The sequence below is a fragment of the Protopterus annectens genome, chromosome 4.part0, assembly GCF_019279795.1.
Source record: "Protopterus annectens isolate FY-2018-M chromosome 4.part0, PAN1.0, whole genome shotgun sequence".
NCBI classification, from domain to species: domain Eukaryota; kingdom Metazoa; phylum Chordata; order Ceratodontiformes; family Protopteridae; genus Protopterus; species Protopterus annectens.
Window position 1 is genome coordinate 843,868,289 of NC_056733.1, and position 15,771 is coordinate 843,884,059.

Genomic DNA, 15,771 nt, shown 5'->3' on the forward strand with positions numbered 1-15,771 from the left:
ATTTTTTCAGTAACATCCCAATCTCCATTTCCAGGTCACTTTACAAGACATTGGCAGTGGTAGACTTGGCATCCTCCAAATCCCTACAGGACCACACTCATACTGCTAGCACTGTCCATTAAATGTAAATATCCATCCACTGCAAATGACAAGAAGCTATATCTTAACAAATCTACTTTTGGCATGCCTAGTATCAAAGTATCAGGTCTTGAAACAAAACATTCTCCACAGTCCGTAGGTCTCTGTCTTTAATAATCATCTACAGTTGCAGCCCTCCCAACACACAAACACACACATACACATTAAAACCCCCAACATTTAAAAAATGACATTGTGCCCACCTGATTTGCCAGTTCTGATGATCCACCAAAGCTATACTTATTGTTGTCCAATCTGCCACTGCTTAGAACCCACCAATGACAAAACAGTACTGGGCGCTTTTTTGTCAGAAAAAAACAATTCAACATTATAGGGTTCCTATCAGCAGACCGAAGATGCATGTTTTCGAATGTGTCTTGGTCGAACTGACAAAACCGAAACTGCAAAATATCGAAGCGGCATGTAAGCGAATTCTTTCCCTGGGAAAGAATTATCTTGGCCACTTCGGTACTTTGCCATTTTCGACACTATAGTGCGGTCTCAGAGTTGGTATATATAAGTAGGGGGAGTGTGGGGGCACTACTACTCACCTCTACCTTTGCAGTTACCCTGTCCAAGTGAACATCAGTACCCACAAGCAGCTGTGGCTCACATTCAGTCTCACTGCTACAGCATAGCTCACTTCCTGAAATAACTACCTGACAGTTTGGTTTTGTAAGCTTTCGCTTACATGGGGTTGATTAATCACCGTTCGCTTACCTAAGTGTTCGGTGGTCTAATATAGACCCACTTTATATGCTACAGTCCCACAAAGTCAATCCACTACTGACCCATTAACCTTAGGCTGCTGTCTTATTCTTACTCCCTGGAACTGCATTACCTTGGATGACTAATTTTATTTTCTAAGAAAAAGACAAAAATTGAAAGATGAAGCGAAAATCCATACAGTTGAGAGGTATGATTTCATATTCAATACAACACTCTGTCAGGAAAGCCACAATTTAATGAAAGTGTACTTTTAATGAACGATATATTTGTGAGCTAACTTATTTGTGTTCAGTAGGTAGATTGATCATCATTAGCCTCTTTGTGCATGTGTCTCTCTGTCATGCGCATATGCACACACACACGCTCGTGCACACACGCGCGCATACGCACTCTCTCACACTCTTCTTCTACTTTCACATGCACAAGCATTCTGCTTTCATGCATGTACTCACTCATTCACTCCCTCCGTACTTACCTATTAACACAGGTAAGTGCTGTCCCTTTCAAAGACAATGACGGCAAATCCATACACGAGTCCCTCTTCACCGAGAACACACAATGATTCTTTGGCACAAAATAATGGCGGGAACACACAGATCCTTCTTTGGCACAAAAAAATCAAAACTAGAATGGTGCTTTGGTGCATGCGTACCGACAGAGTTATAGGTTATGGATGTGAAAAGCACAAAACAAAAAAAGTGTTTTGGGGCATGTGTATATCAATGTTGCAGTTAGAGGTCGGGGGCCGTATGGAAGAGGTCTGAGGGCCGCATGCAGCCCGCGGGCCGCAGGTTGGACACATCTGCTCTAAAACATATATTATGCCCTCAATCTTACTAACAGTGCAAGCAAGTGCAGATGTTCATTATGAGTGGATGTTTCCAGGTCAAAAACAAGACACAGAAATGCAAAGTCTCTCTCTGAGAGAGTTCTTCAATTAATATCAAACATTACAGCTGGGTCAGCTTGGAAGACATTACTCTTTGCCACTTGCCTTCAGTTCCCAGGCTAACAGAAACTTAACAGAATTTAACATTTCTGTGTGAAAAATGTATATCCCTCAGATGTTTGCTCAGAACTGGAAGTCATAAAACAATAAAACACTTTTACATTTTAGAACTAGTAATTACTTCTCTCCAAGACAGTAGAAAAACCTCTAGTTCTAGACATTGTGTCTGCTTCACTGAAACTGAGAGATAACACAATCATAAAACAATTTCAAATTATTTTCTTGAAGTTTTGTAAGTTAATCTTCAGTGTTCCAGCAAGGTATGCTATGGTTACATTCTTGACGCTCAGTACATAACATACAGTTCTCTATACATCATATCAATATTCACAAATGAAATAAAATTATTTACAAAATTCCAGATAGCTTCACTGGCAGTGTCACGGGTGGTATTTAGTATTATTCCGAAAGTTATTATAATATAGTTTTTTTGTCTTAATTTATTTGCTTTTTATTCAGATTATAAAGCATTCTGAAGTTTTCAAGATATTATGGTGTTTTATATTTTTGCCATTCTTTCCATGGTTTTTCTCTGTCATAAATTACCATTCTACTCTTTTTGGATAAGCAAATTGAGTTATTTGTTTTCAGTCTCTTCCTTCTAGGAGGTGCAAGGCTTTTTAGGATATTTAGAAAAGCTGTATTGAATTCAATTACAGCATTGTCTAATTAAAATGGAATTGGAAAGACTAGAACAACTGGACAATCACAAGCACAGTGATGGCATGTGACATAGAATTTATGTGTATGACACACATATATAACTGTCCCTCAACAAATATATCATTGTCTCTTCATTTGTATTATGCTTATGTATGTATTTCTACAATTAAAACAATGTACTAATGCCATGATTAGACTCTGCAACAATTCAGACACACCAAAAAATCAATAGTGGCTTGTGGCACATCAATGACAGCAACTAGTATGCAATTTTCCATTAAACAAACCATCACAGTGCAACCATACAGCATTGTAAGACATGTAAACAAATAAAAGCCAGTCAGTATCTATGAACAACATTAAGAATGTGAAGACAGCAGATGCCTGACACCCATTAAATAAGAGAGGAGGTAGACTCTACACAACAGAATATTCACCAGGAATCACTTCCTGGTATTCAAACAGCAGTATCACCCCAAACAACTTACATATGAAACATTCATGGGCAGTGAAATACAGATGTCTGTCATTTAGGTTCTGTCAAAATAAACTGCATAAATTCAGGTTGTCCAAAAATCCATTTAATAACTCATAAAACAACATTGAACTTAAATTTATGTACACATTGTTGTTATTCAGAATAAACCAATGAGTATTACACATGTTTTTCAGATGCATTATGAGCAGTGTGAAATAAACATTATCATGCCTGAAGGCCCAAAGAATACATTTAAACCTGAAGTTTTAACTATGTCAGGAGTATTTCTGGAGAAATAAAGGTGGGCAGTGATAACACATACCTCTCTCCCTCTGCTATTCCTCAACCTGGTGCATATCCTTTATGCACAATGCAAGATTTTGGGCATAGTCCTCATCAGCTGCAAACAGGAAAACAGGATGTATTACAGCAACAGAATGATTGTTTAAGGTCAGTAAATAATGACTGCTATGTACAGCAACAAAACAGTGAGAAGTACATGTCAGCTAGCCTTGCTGTATCACTCTCAATACTACACACACATAGAAGGATTATTGGATACAAACTGCAGGAACTGAGACTCACCTACATTCGTACTACAAACCTGAACCCTACCTGCTTAGCTAATCCATTTTGCCTGTGACTGTATTGTTTGATAGAAATTCAAAAACTCACCTATATGATTCTGCAGGGAAGAATTACACACAATAAATGAAGTTGTGTTTGCATATTACATGGTAAGTAAAAGAAAAGTATAGGTGCTACCATGTACTGTGCATTTCAACAACAAAAGTATGCAGTCATGAGTGCATGTTAGCACATTTCTCACATCAGTGACACACAACTATAACACTTCAGATTCCTACTATCACAGTTTGCAATAAAACATTTGACTGCACTCGAAACACATAAGTACACATTAAAGGAATTACTGTTTATCTGTGGGATTTAACACATATTCATGTAATTTAGGTAGGAGGGCATTCAATGTAATAAACTAATGGATTATAACATAATCTTGTGTAATTCAAGCTGTATATGTAACATATGTATGTATTACCCAACATTTACACCTACATCATTATTAATAAAAGTATGATGTTTCTAGAAACCTTATGGATAACAGAGAAATCCATAGTCATCTGCAGCCTAAGCATTGTAGCATTAATGCACCACAGCCATGCTAGATGTGTAAACATCTGTACTGCATAACTTAACAACCAAGTATAGCTCTCCCATATCTGTTGTTAAGCAGGAAATGATGAACTGCAAACATATCATCCAAAATAGGCTACATTGAGATTCAAACCCACACATATCCATGAAACATTCACATTGCCCTATTGTTTCATCATTTGAGCTAATAGACATCACACTTCTGTCAATGCTGTAAAACTCTATGGAATAACAATGGAATATAGCAATAACCCACGCCTGGGTGTGGGTAATGCTGGATTTACCCACGGTTGGCATGGTTTGGTCCCGAGGGCGAAGCCCGAGGGACCAAACAAAGCCAACCATGGGTAAATCCAGCATTACCCACACCCAGAAGTGTGTTATTGCTATTATACAATGACATTATTTAAGAAAAGAAATAATTACTTTTCTTAAATAATGGCATTGTATAATGCCTCTTTACTGCCCTTCCGCAGCTGTCTGGTATTCTGCGGCAGTTCTGATGTACTGCGATGCCTACTCAGTACATCAGAGCTGTGGGCAAAGCACTGTTCGCTATGTTAAATGGGTTTAACATAGCGAGACAGCTTTAAAATAAGCAACGGAGATCTCCGTTGTTTATTGTAAAGCTGTCTCGCTATGTTAAACCCATTTAACATAGCGAAACAGTAAAAAGCAATGGAGATCTTGCGATCTCCGTTGCTTTTTTTTTTTTTAAACTATCTCGCTATGTTAAATGGGTTTAACATAGTGAGACAGCTTTAAAATAAGCAACAGATATCTCCATTGCTTATTTTAAAGCTGTCTCGCTATGTTAAACCCATTTAATAGAGCGAGACAGCTTTAAAAAAAAAAGCAACGGAGATCGCAAGATCTCCGTTGCTTTACTATTGTCGCTATGTTAAAGGAGTTTAACATAGCGAGACAGCTTTAAAAAAAGCAACGGAGATCTCCGTTGCTTTTTTTAAACCTGTGTCGCTATGTTAAACTCTTTTAACATAGCGAGACAGTGTTTTATACTAACGGAAAAAGTCCGGGAGACCGGACCTTTTTCCGTTAGTATATTGAGGGATTTACAACGGGCACACTGGTTGGGCTGGCCAATCAGCATGCACGTTTTAGGGGAGGAATTGTATAATATGCATTTATCCACCTTATGGCATATAATGTGTCAGCACACTAAGTGTAAATGTCACAGTTTGCAAAAATAAACATTAGAAGGTAATTTTGAAAAAGAATAAGCCATTAATGGCATTGGTACACAACCATATGATTCAATACCACATGACTCTACATACAGTGCTACACTACAGCCAAAAGACGGAAGAAGATTACAAATCCATACTTTTTGTACTTACATTGTGTTTACCAAACTCAGACATATTTCAGCCATGCTGACCTGCATTGGTCTTACATTCAAGAAAGTGACTGAAGCAAACACGAATATTAAAATAATGTATTTTCTATAATCTACACCTTACTAATGTATGTATGAATCAGCATTCACACATACAGAAGTATACTGTGTGATGCTTCTAGAAGCTTTACTAATAACAGAGAAATATGTAGTCATCCACAGTTTTATAGGCATCATGGAACCACAGCCATGCTAGAGCTGTTAAAATATCTAGTGTATAACTTACCAAACAAACACTGATCTTCCATATGTGATGTACAATATTGCATAAATAACTACCAGTATTTTCAAAAATAGGCTACAAGAGGATTTGAACATACATGGGAGAACAGCAATCACTTTGCCATATTATTTAACCATTTGAACTAAAGGACGTCACAATTCAGCACTGACTATAATATTAGATAGCATGGAATATCAACCATAGTCATATGTGTTAATTCCACATGAATGTACTCTCATAATCAAAAAATTCCTTCATAATGTTTATACAGACCCAGTATAGTTTTGGATAACTTCAGAATGGCTTGATATGTTAATGATAACTTTAAAGAATGGAACTTAAATTCCTACATTTGCATTAATATTATCAATACAGATACCTATAGAACACACTTGAAACAGTCCAGGAAACAGATATGCTTACTAAATACATATATGATAATGTAGGTGTGAAGGTGTGGATTATGTAACTTACTGTAAGCATTTGTTGGCTGGCATCGTACCTCTGCAACCATCTGGCGAAGATCCTCTGCAGCTCTCTGATGTAGGTCATCCTAGCAATGGTGGGGCTGCACACCAGTCAGGTAACTTTGAGTCCATCTGTGGGGCTCCCTCACAATCTGGTTGCATATGTCAACTATCGCTAAGTTCCTGGGGAGTACTTGCATCCTCTACTCATGTCCAGCTTAGACAGTGAGCATGTGGGTGGTCTCCTTCTCTGTCCAGTTCGGTGCCCAGACATGTCAAAGCCACCTCTTGGTTGACAACTTCAATACTTCAGTTGAAAGTGGTTGAAAAATGCCTTTCAAAAAATTTCTAACTGAGGTACCACTCAGTTTGCAGGTAGCAATGTTATGAGCCGTAAATGTATCAATATTAAATTTTTAAAGTTGGCACATATAAAGTGGTAGTAGACTATTGGAGGATGATGGGCATGTGCTATGAGTAATCCAGTTTAATGATACCTATTGGGTAGCTGCACTGAGCACCTTACACTTATGTTGAACTATTGGTTAATGTGCTGAGTTTAGAGAACTTATGTGGGCATTCCCAGATGTGATTTCAAACCACTGAATACTAATGAGTCTCATTAATTATGTATTGTGTAAATCGTACTTAAAAGGTGTGCGTGTGTGCATAGTTAAAGTCACTTTAAGGTATAGCTACTGATTTACAGCTAGCTTCAAAGGTAAGCTGTCACCTGCTGGCTTTGTTGTGATGAAATAGTTGCTATTATTACATACTTATGTTTTTATTAATCTGTACAAATCAACTTTTACATGTTGTCAGTCTTTTGTTTTTCATTCTCTGTATTATAATATGTCTGCTACGTAAAGGAGGGAGATAGAATCAAACAATATGCTAGTAGATGGGTAAATGTCCATCAGTGGCAAGGAGATTTCTCCATATACAGTTGCATGGATGAAAAGGAAACAGCCACACTAAACTATAGAAACAGTAATAAAAATATATCTGTTGTTATTTCTGACTAATCTGTAATGTCTGTTGTACTTTTATGAAAACCAATGACTTTTCAGTATTTCTGTAAGCTGTATGTTCAGAGACTAAGTTATGGATACTCTCTAATGTTCAGTAATATAGTAATAGTTGTTAGTACATCCAGTCCGATAGTGGCATCTTAAGGATGGCATTGAATATTCACTATTTGTGTTTATCTGTAGCCACGACTGCATACCAGTTAATTTTAATAGGCTGGCTTTTTCTACACTATTTCTGCATAACTCCAGTATGTGTGTTGCATACCATATAATGACAGCAACATTTGTTGTGATGTGCATCACTGACAGTGGTAGTATATGACAGGCAGCCAACATCTTGGAGTACACATGCTCTTTCTGTTTGGATGTGCTTGTAGCTGTGGCAACAACATTGGTTATGTGTTTGTCTATTAGACATGATTTTCATTCAGATGATCTGTACATAACAGTGTTATGCTTGAAATGGATTGCTTTGCATAGCTTTGCTTTTTAAATGAGAGGCAAGCAATTCAGTTGGCATATACTTTTAACATTACCATGTCATTAAGGGTGCCCCTATATAATGTCTAACATGGGCATATCACCCTGTCTTCCAGATCTCAATCAGAAATAGAAGAAACTATTTTTCACACAGAGAGAATTATAATTGATGCCCTGCATCAGCATGGCTGCAACCTTCTTGGATAGACAGGCAATACTGTCTGGAAGAATCAAGTGAGGAAAGACCTTACAAACATGACCAATGTTGTGGTTGGTCATAATGAATCTAGGGAGGCCTGTCAGTGATGTTGGTCTGACATGATTCTCCATGCAACTAACAGGCTCTGTCACTATGAGATGGTGAGGGATGCTTAGAGTTGGGCCGCCCTTGCCTCCGCTGGATGGATGAGATAACATTGCTCTGGCCTTATGTCTTATTATCTGTTGGGATCATTGGACACCATGGGGGAGGTATTGAAGCAGGTATTCTAAGATATACAGGTATATCCTACCATTCCAAATACTGCAGCATATACCATTTGTCATTAAAGAACATTAATTTAGAATTATTATCATATTGTTATATTTGTGTTCCAGCAGTAGAAGTGTAAAGTGAATGTGGAAGCACACCTGATGTGAATGTACAACATAAGTGTTGTAACCTGTTATCTTACCATGCATAACACTCTCAGCAATATGTGTGATCCTGTTTTTTTCAATTGAATAAGTCCCTGAACATCTGCACAGTAGCAACCTATACCTCCTTATACTGGTAGTGTGATCTATGGTTGTTCTGTGCCTCTGCCTCCTGTCATGACTATAGAACATACTCACATGGTGATGCTTGTGTACCTTGTGTGCCTTGTTATAATACAGGATCCACATTACAACAGATCATGCACTCACTAATCAGGGAGGACATACCTGGGAAGGCAGTGTGTCTATTTGCTACATTTTACTATTGATGATCACACCTGTGCCCTTCATGACTACTGTGGACACCTGTAATCTGTACATCATCCTCGCCCATCCAGTATGTGTCTATATTACTTCATGTGTGTTATACCTCTGCTGGAATGGTATATGATGCCTAGTATGTGCTTAATGATGATGTTTGTATGTTTATCTTTTTATGACAGTGGCATTTCAACCCTCATCTCTTGTGGCAGTGAAGTCACAGGATGACATGTCAGGTAGGTTTTAGTACTGACCACCACCAGTACTGTTAGCCAACAGTGTGCTGGTGGAAATTGGGCTACTGTTGGCCAAAGGAGGAGAAAAAGGGGAAGACATGGCCAAAGGCAGGAAGAGAGGAGAAAGGCTAGGACTGTGGTAGTGAGGGTTGGAACTTTTAATGTTGGCAGTATGACTGGTATAGGGAGAGAGCTAGCCAATATGATGGACCGAAGGAAGGTTGTTATATTGTGTGTGTAAGAAACCAGATGGAAGGGGAGTAAGGCTAGGTGTATCGGAGGTGGGTTCAAATTGTTTTATCATGGTGTGGAAGGGAGGAGAAATGGCGTAGGAGTTATCTTGAAGGAACAGTATGCTAAGAGTGTTTTGGAGGTGAAAAGAGTGTCGGATAGAGTGGTGTTTATGAAGCTGGAAAATGATGGTATAATGATGAATGTTGTTAGTGCATATGCTCTACAAGTTGGGTGTGCAATGGATGAGAAAGAAAAATTTTGGAGTGAGTTGGATGAAGTGGTGATGACTGTACCCAAGGGCGAGAGAGTGGTGATTGGAACAGATTTCAATGGCCATGTTGGTGATGGGAACAGAGGGGATGAGGAAGTGATGGGTAGGTATGGTGTTAAGCAAAGGAATGAAGAAGGTCAGACGGTAGTGGATTTTGTGAAAAGGATGGACATGGCTGTGGTGAATATGTATTTTAACAAGAGGGAGGAGCGTAGGGTGACATACAAGAGTGAAGGAAGATGCACACAGGTGGATTATATCTTATGTAGGCGGGCCGGTTTGAAGGAGATTGGAGACTGTAAAGTGGTGATTGGGGAAAGTGTAGTTAGGCAGCATAGGATGGTGGTTTGTAGGATGACGTTGGTGATCAAGAAGAGGAAGATGAGTGTAAGGGCAGCACCAAGGATCAAATGGTGGAAATTTAAAAAGGGTAATTGTGGGGTGGAGTTCAGGGAAGAGTTAAGACAGCACTGGGTGGCAGTGAAGAGTTACCAAATAGCTGGGTAACTACAGCAGAGCTAGTAAGGAAGACATCTAGAAAGGTCCTTGGTATGACATCTGGACAGAGGAATAACAACAAGGAGACATGGTGGTGGAATGAGGAAGTACAGGAGAGTATACAGAGAAAGAGGCTGGCAAAGAAGAAGTGGGATTGTCAGAGAGATGAAGAAAGTAGACAGGAGTATAAAGAGATGAGCTGCATGGCAAAGAGAGAGGTGGCGAAGGCTAAGGATAAGGCATATGAAGAGTTGCATGAAAGGTTGGACCTAAGGAGGGAGAAAAGGACCTGTACCGATTGGCTAGACAGAGGGACCAAGCTAGGAAAGATGTGCAGCAGGTAAAGGTGATAGAAGATAATGAGGGAAACTTACTCACAAGCAAGGAGAGTGTGTTGAGCAGATGGAAAGAGTACTTTGAGGGGTTGATGAATGAAGAGAATGAAAGGGAGAGAAGGTTGGATTTTTTGGGGATAGTGAATCATGAAGCGCAAAGGATTAATAAGGAGGAAGTAAGGATAGCTATAAAGAGGATGAAGAATGGAAAGGCTGTTGGTCCAGATGACATACCTGTGGAAGCATAGATGTGTTTAGGTGAAATGGCAGTGGAGTTTCTAACCAGATTGTTTAATGAAATCTTGGAAAGTGAGAGGATGCCTGAGGAATGGAGAAAAAGTGTTTTGGTACCGATTTTTAAGAATAAAGGTGATGTGCAGAGCTGTAGTAACTACAGAGGGTTTAAACTGATCAGTCACAGCATAAAGTTATGGAAAAGAGTAGTGGAAGCTAGGTTAAGAAGGGTTATGATGATTAGTCATCCGCAGTATGGTTTCATGCTTGGAAAGAACACTACAGATGCGATGTTTGCTCTGAGAGTGTTGATGGAGAAGTACAGAGAAGGTCAGAAGGAGTTGCATTGTGTTTTTGTAGACTTCGAGAAAGCATATGACAGGGTGCCTAGAGAGGAGTTGTGGTATTTTATGAGGAAGTCGAGAGTGTCAGAGAAGTATGTAAGAGTGGTACAGGATATGTACAAGGGTAGTGTGACAGCGGTGAGGTCTGCAGTGGGAGTGACAGATGTGTTTAAGGTGGAGGTGGGATTACATCAAGGATCAGCTCTGAGCCCTTTCTTATTTGCAATGGTGATGGACAGGTTGACAGATGAGATCAGACAGGAGTCCCTGTGGACTATGATGTTTGCAGATGACATTGTGATCTGTAGTGAGAGTAGGGAACAGGTGGTGGAGACCCTGGAGAGATGGAGATATGCTCTAGAGCAAAGAGGAATGAAGGTGAGTAGGACTAAGACAGAATATATATGTGTGAATGAGAGGGAGCATAGAGGAATGGTGGGGATTAAGGAGTAGAGCTAGCGAAGGTAGATGAGTTTAACTACTTGGGATCAATAGTTCAGAGTAATGGTGAGTGTGGAAGAGAGGTGAAGAAGAGAGTACAGGCAGGATGGAGTGGGTGGAGAAGAGCGTCAGGTGTGATTTGTGACAGATGAGTACCAGTAAGAGTGAAAGGGAAGGTCTACAAGACGGTAGTGAGACCAGCTACGTTATATGGGTTGAAGACAGTGGCACTGACAAAAAGGCACAAGTTAGAGCTGGATGTGGCAGAGTTAAAGATGTTAAGATTTGCACTGGGTGTGACGGGTGGACAGGATTAGGAATAAGTATATTAGAGGGTCAGCCCATGTTGGAAGGTTTGGAGACAAAGCCAGAGAGGCAAGATTATGTTGGCTTGGACATGTGCTGAGGAGGGATGCTGAGTATATTGGGAAAAAGATGCTAAGGATGAAGCTACCAGGTAATAGAAAAAGAGGAAGGACTAAGATAAGGTTTATGGATGTGGTGAGAGAGGACATGCAGGTGGTTGGTGTGACAGAGCAAGATGCAGAGGACAGGAAGAAATAGAAACAGATGATCCACTGTGGTGACCCCTAACGGGAACAGCTGAAAGAAGATTATGATGATTAAACTCATCTGTTGTTTTTCTTTGATATGTAACATACATATCAAATATCTGTCATATAATGTCTTTGAACCACCCACAGCCACAACGTCTGGTAAGTCCAAATCATTATTAACATTGCAGTCTTATAGTTGTCCCATGTGTCAGTACTATGCTGCATCATTTGATTTCTGTGAAGGCATGTGACACGTGTCATCTGTCACTTTTTGTAGCTCGATCAAAAATAGTAAAAACACGACTGTATTCAAAAAATAAGCTGCCGGCTCCTCTAAGAAAACTAAGACCACCTTTAAAACTTAAAATATCAGCATTACAAAACAATAAAGTTAGCGCTTTCATCTTGTGCTCTTAAGCAAGATTTCTTCAGACGATTTTGACAATCAAACCAACTTAAATACGTAAATGGATGTCACGTGATTCATTTTACAATTAAAAGGATATCGTACCCTGTTAAAATCAGGATCAGCAAAGTCTAAAATCTAAAATGCTCTAAAATTAAGTATGACATAAACTGACACAATGAAAGAAAATGATGAAAAGCAGAAAAAACACTATATAAATATAAATATGAAAAGTGAAAAAAAAACAGTAAAAACAATACCAAATGCAATCCAACCATATACACTATTCAAAAAGGAAGCACTGAAACCTATTTAAAAACCTTTTTAAAAAACAACACAGCAGTTGGATAAATCCATAGGATATATATTTTCATTTATGAAAAGGGCTAAGAGCTGGCATACTAATGCAAACACCCGTCGGGTGAATAAAACTATCATCTCAGAATACTTTTTAATTTCAATAAACAGGCTAGGGAAATTTTATCATTCAAACCCAGGGGGGTTATAAGAGTTTAGCCTAATTTGCCACGTAACCTCCCTGAGCTCCAACAATAGGCTCGTAGGACCCCCTCTTGGGTTGTACTGTACCTGGTTTATAACCTTACATAGAAAAGCATGATCAGAACATTCATGTATATGCTTGGCTAGTGCATTTTCCAACTCCACTTTCCTAATGCTATATACATGCTCATATATTCTATCCTTTAATTTACGGTTTGTATTGCCTATATAAAAACATGGACAGGACCTACAGGTTGCCAGGTACACTACCTCCTTGGTAAGGCAATTAAATCTGCCCTTTATACTAAATTTCTTCCCTCTGATGTTTATGGTGCCCCCTACTTCTATAAATTTACAATAGGGGGAAACTTTCACACTTATATATGCATCCACTGAAAATGGGCTGTTTTCAGGCCCAGTGGACTTTCCCAGATAACAAATGCAATAAATAAATACATAAATAAATAAATAAATAATATGTCGGGGGTGTGCACCTCTTGTTACAGGCACATGAATGTTCACAGTGACATCATGGATTTGACCTGCATGCACCTGCCTGTGCTGTCACTCATGTGTAGCACACCAGCTGTGTATGTTACATGAAGGTCAGGACCAAAACATGGAGAGGTCATGGCAGCATTGGCATAGTGTGGTATCTGTTATATGCTCTACTGAACAGTGATGCTGAAGCAGTGCTATAGTACTAACTGGATATTACATGTCCTAACTGTACTAAGCAGATTACCTCCACTTGGAAGATGTAGACACTCCCCTCTCATTAGAACCACACATGGCTCTCAGACATCAATGTCTTTGCTGCAAGTGCATGCATATCTGCTGTTGGTCACTCAACTGTAAGCCCAGAAGTCACATTCGATTGTCACATCACAGTCATACTCCTACCCACACTGTGTTCCAGAATGCTAGTGTTACCTAATCCTGCTCTTCAGTACAGCATCGTGGGCTAAGTGTTTCCAGCCATGGCAGGGGCCTCAAGGACCATGGTGTGAGACATCAGCATGGGAAACCCTAGACTGCATTAGAGTGACACTAACAGTTGATCCAATGTTTATTCTTTTGTGTCATTCTGACCATGTGGCAATGATGACTGCTGTGCTGAACACTCACTAATTAATCTGTAGGTGGTTGTTTAAATGTCTGATGCCACAGGATTTTCTGATCACTTATCTGACCTTGATGACTAAACTTCAACTTGTAATATGTAGTACTGCTTCATCATTGGTATATGATGGTCAGATGTTAATGACAGTAATGCTATATATGACTGCATGCTTTCATGTTTACATCAATTGCTAGTGGACATATAGCAGATATTTACATGGTTAACAGAATGTCATCTTTGTCATCCAGCATTGTTTGCTACATTAAACATTTCCTTGTGGTCTGCTATTCCAACATGCACAAGTATGCCTCCATATGCATACCTATGTCACTTATGGCATTTAAATGTGGTACTGCACATGCCTCACCCTCAGTATTCATTGCATTTCTATGTACCTGTTTCCATTTTCAGTCCCCATGCTGACTTGTAATGCCTATATGTGCATTTACACACACACACGCACACACACACACACACACACACACACACACACACACACACACACACACACACACGGTGCTGTATACCCAATATTGATGCATGTTCCATTTACAGTGTGCAGTTGTCATTGATGCTCTACATGTTTGTACATATTATTACCTGAATCTAAGTCATGTTGCAGCAATAATCTGTGCATCACATCATTGCCTTCTCTGTGAGATTTCATGTCAAGCATGGGATGTGTGGCTAGTTTGTTTTTATTCCCTTTTTGTCTGGTCTTTGGGATACATATAATTACTCATGCTGTTTTGTGTTGTAGATCACACAATGCTATGTGTGATGCATCAGTGTTAGTGTATGACCCCTGTTTTTGGGTGTATTTGTGTTGATATATTGTCATACATACCATAGATGTAGATGCCTTGTGATAGTGGCTGTATGATATTGTGATATTATGTATGGTCTATTATCTGTATGATAATATCTTAACTGTCCAAAGACACCTTCTGTTGTGCACACCTGTTGCATCCCACACATTTGCCTGTGTGGTCCCCTTTAGTGATGTACGTTGCAGAGAGACTTCCTGTGTTGCTGTTTCATAGGAGTTCTGTGTATATGTTCTTAGTGGTATACCTTATGCTTCTGCTATGTATGATATTCATTGTTGACATCTGTTTATTTTTCCATTTGTTGTACTCTATGTTATTGTTGTGGGCAACAAGTGAACATCACAGTTTAGTCTGTATGCATTTGTATGTGTGGCTTATTATGTCTCAATGGTGTGTGTCAGACACTGTCATGTTGCATGAACTAGGGCATATGGTCAGATCCTCTGTTACTCATGCCTATTTTTTCTCACCCCTGTATCCTTCTGATCATCCTGTGACAATTCTGATATGTCATCATCAGAAATCTGATTGTCATTTTGTAGGTCACTCTCACTTGTGGCTGGCAAGCCACCATGTTTTGCTGCTATCATGCTGTATAGAAGAATACGCACAGCAGCCATCTGTGATTACTTTTCTCGTGTGTATTTTAGTGCACCTCCCAGATGTGTCCAGACATCCGAATCTTGCTTTGAGGACACCAAACACATGCTCGATGGTGTTTCGCATCATGGTGTGTGCTCTGTTGTATGCATCCTTGTCAGGGGTTGATGGGGCTCTGTATGGTATCATTAGCCAAGGGTCTAGTGGATAACCACAGTCATCTGTTTGTTGGAAGGAATAAAACATGTTTCCCTTTATCTTGCAGAATCATGCACACTACTGGGATATGTTGTCATGATATTTGTAATGAGGCCATCTGCTGAGAACACCACCTGACAAGTGAGCAATGGCCACCCCTTTCTATTGATGTACAGCTGGGGTTTTAATTGGGAT

The 15,771-nt window shown here is 39.4% G+C and overlaps 1 long non-coding RNA gene across 1 annotated transcript in view; it reads right to left on the bottom strand.

Moving 5' to 3' along the window:
* Positions 1 to 3,342: 3,342 nt before the first annotated feature.
* LOC122799616 overlaps positions 3,343 to 15,771 on the bottom strand; it is a 193,360-nt gene continuing 180,931 nt past the window's right edge. Inside the window, exon 3 of the long non-coding RNA XR_006364483.1 lies at positions 3,343 to 3,417. This is a non-coding gene — a long non-coding RNA (uncharacterized LOC122799616). The remainder of the gene's footprint in view (positions 3,418 to 15,771) is intronic.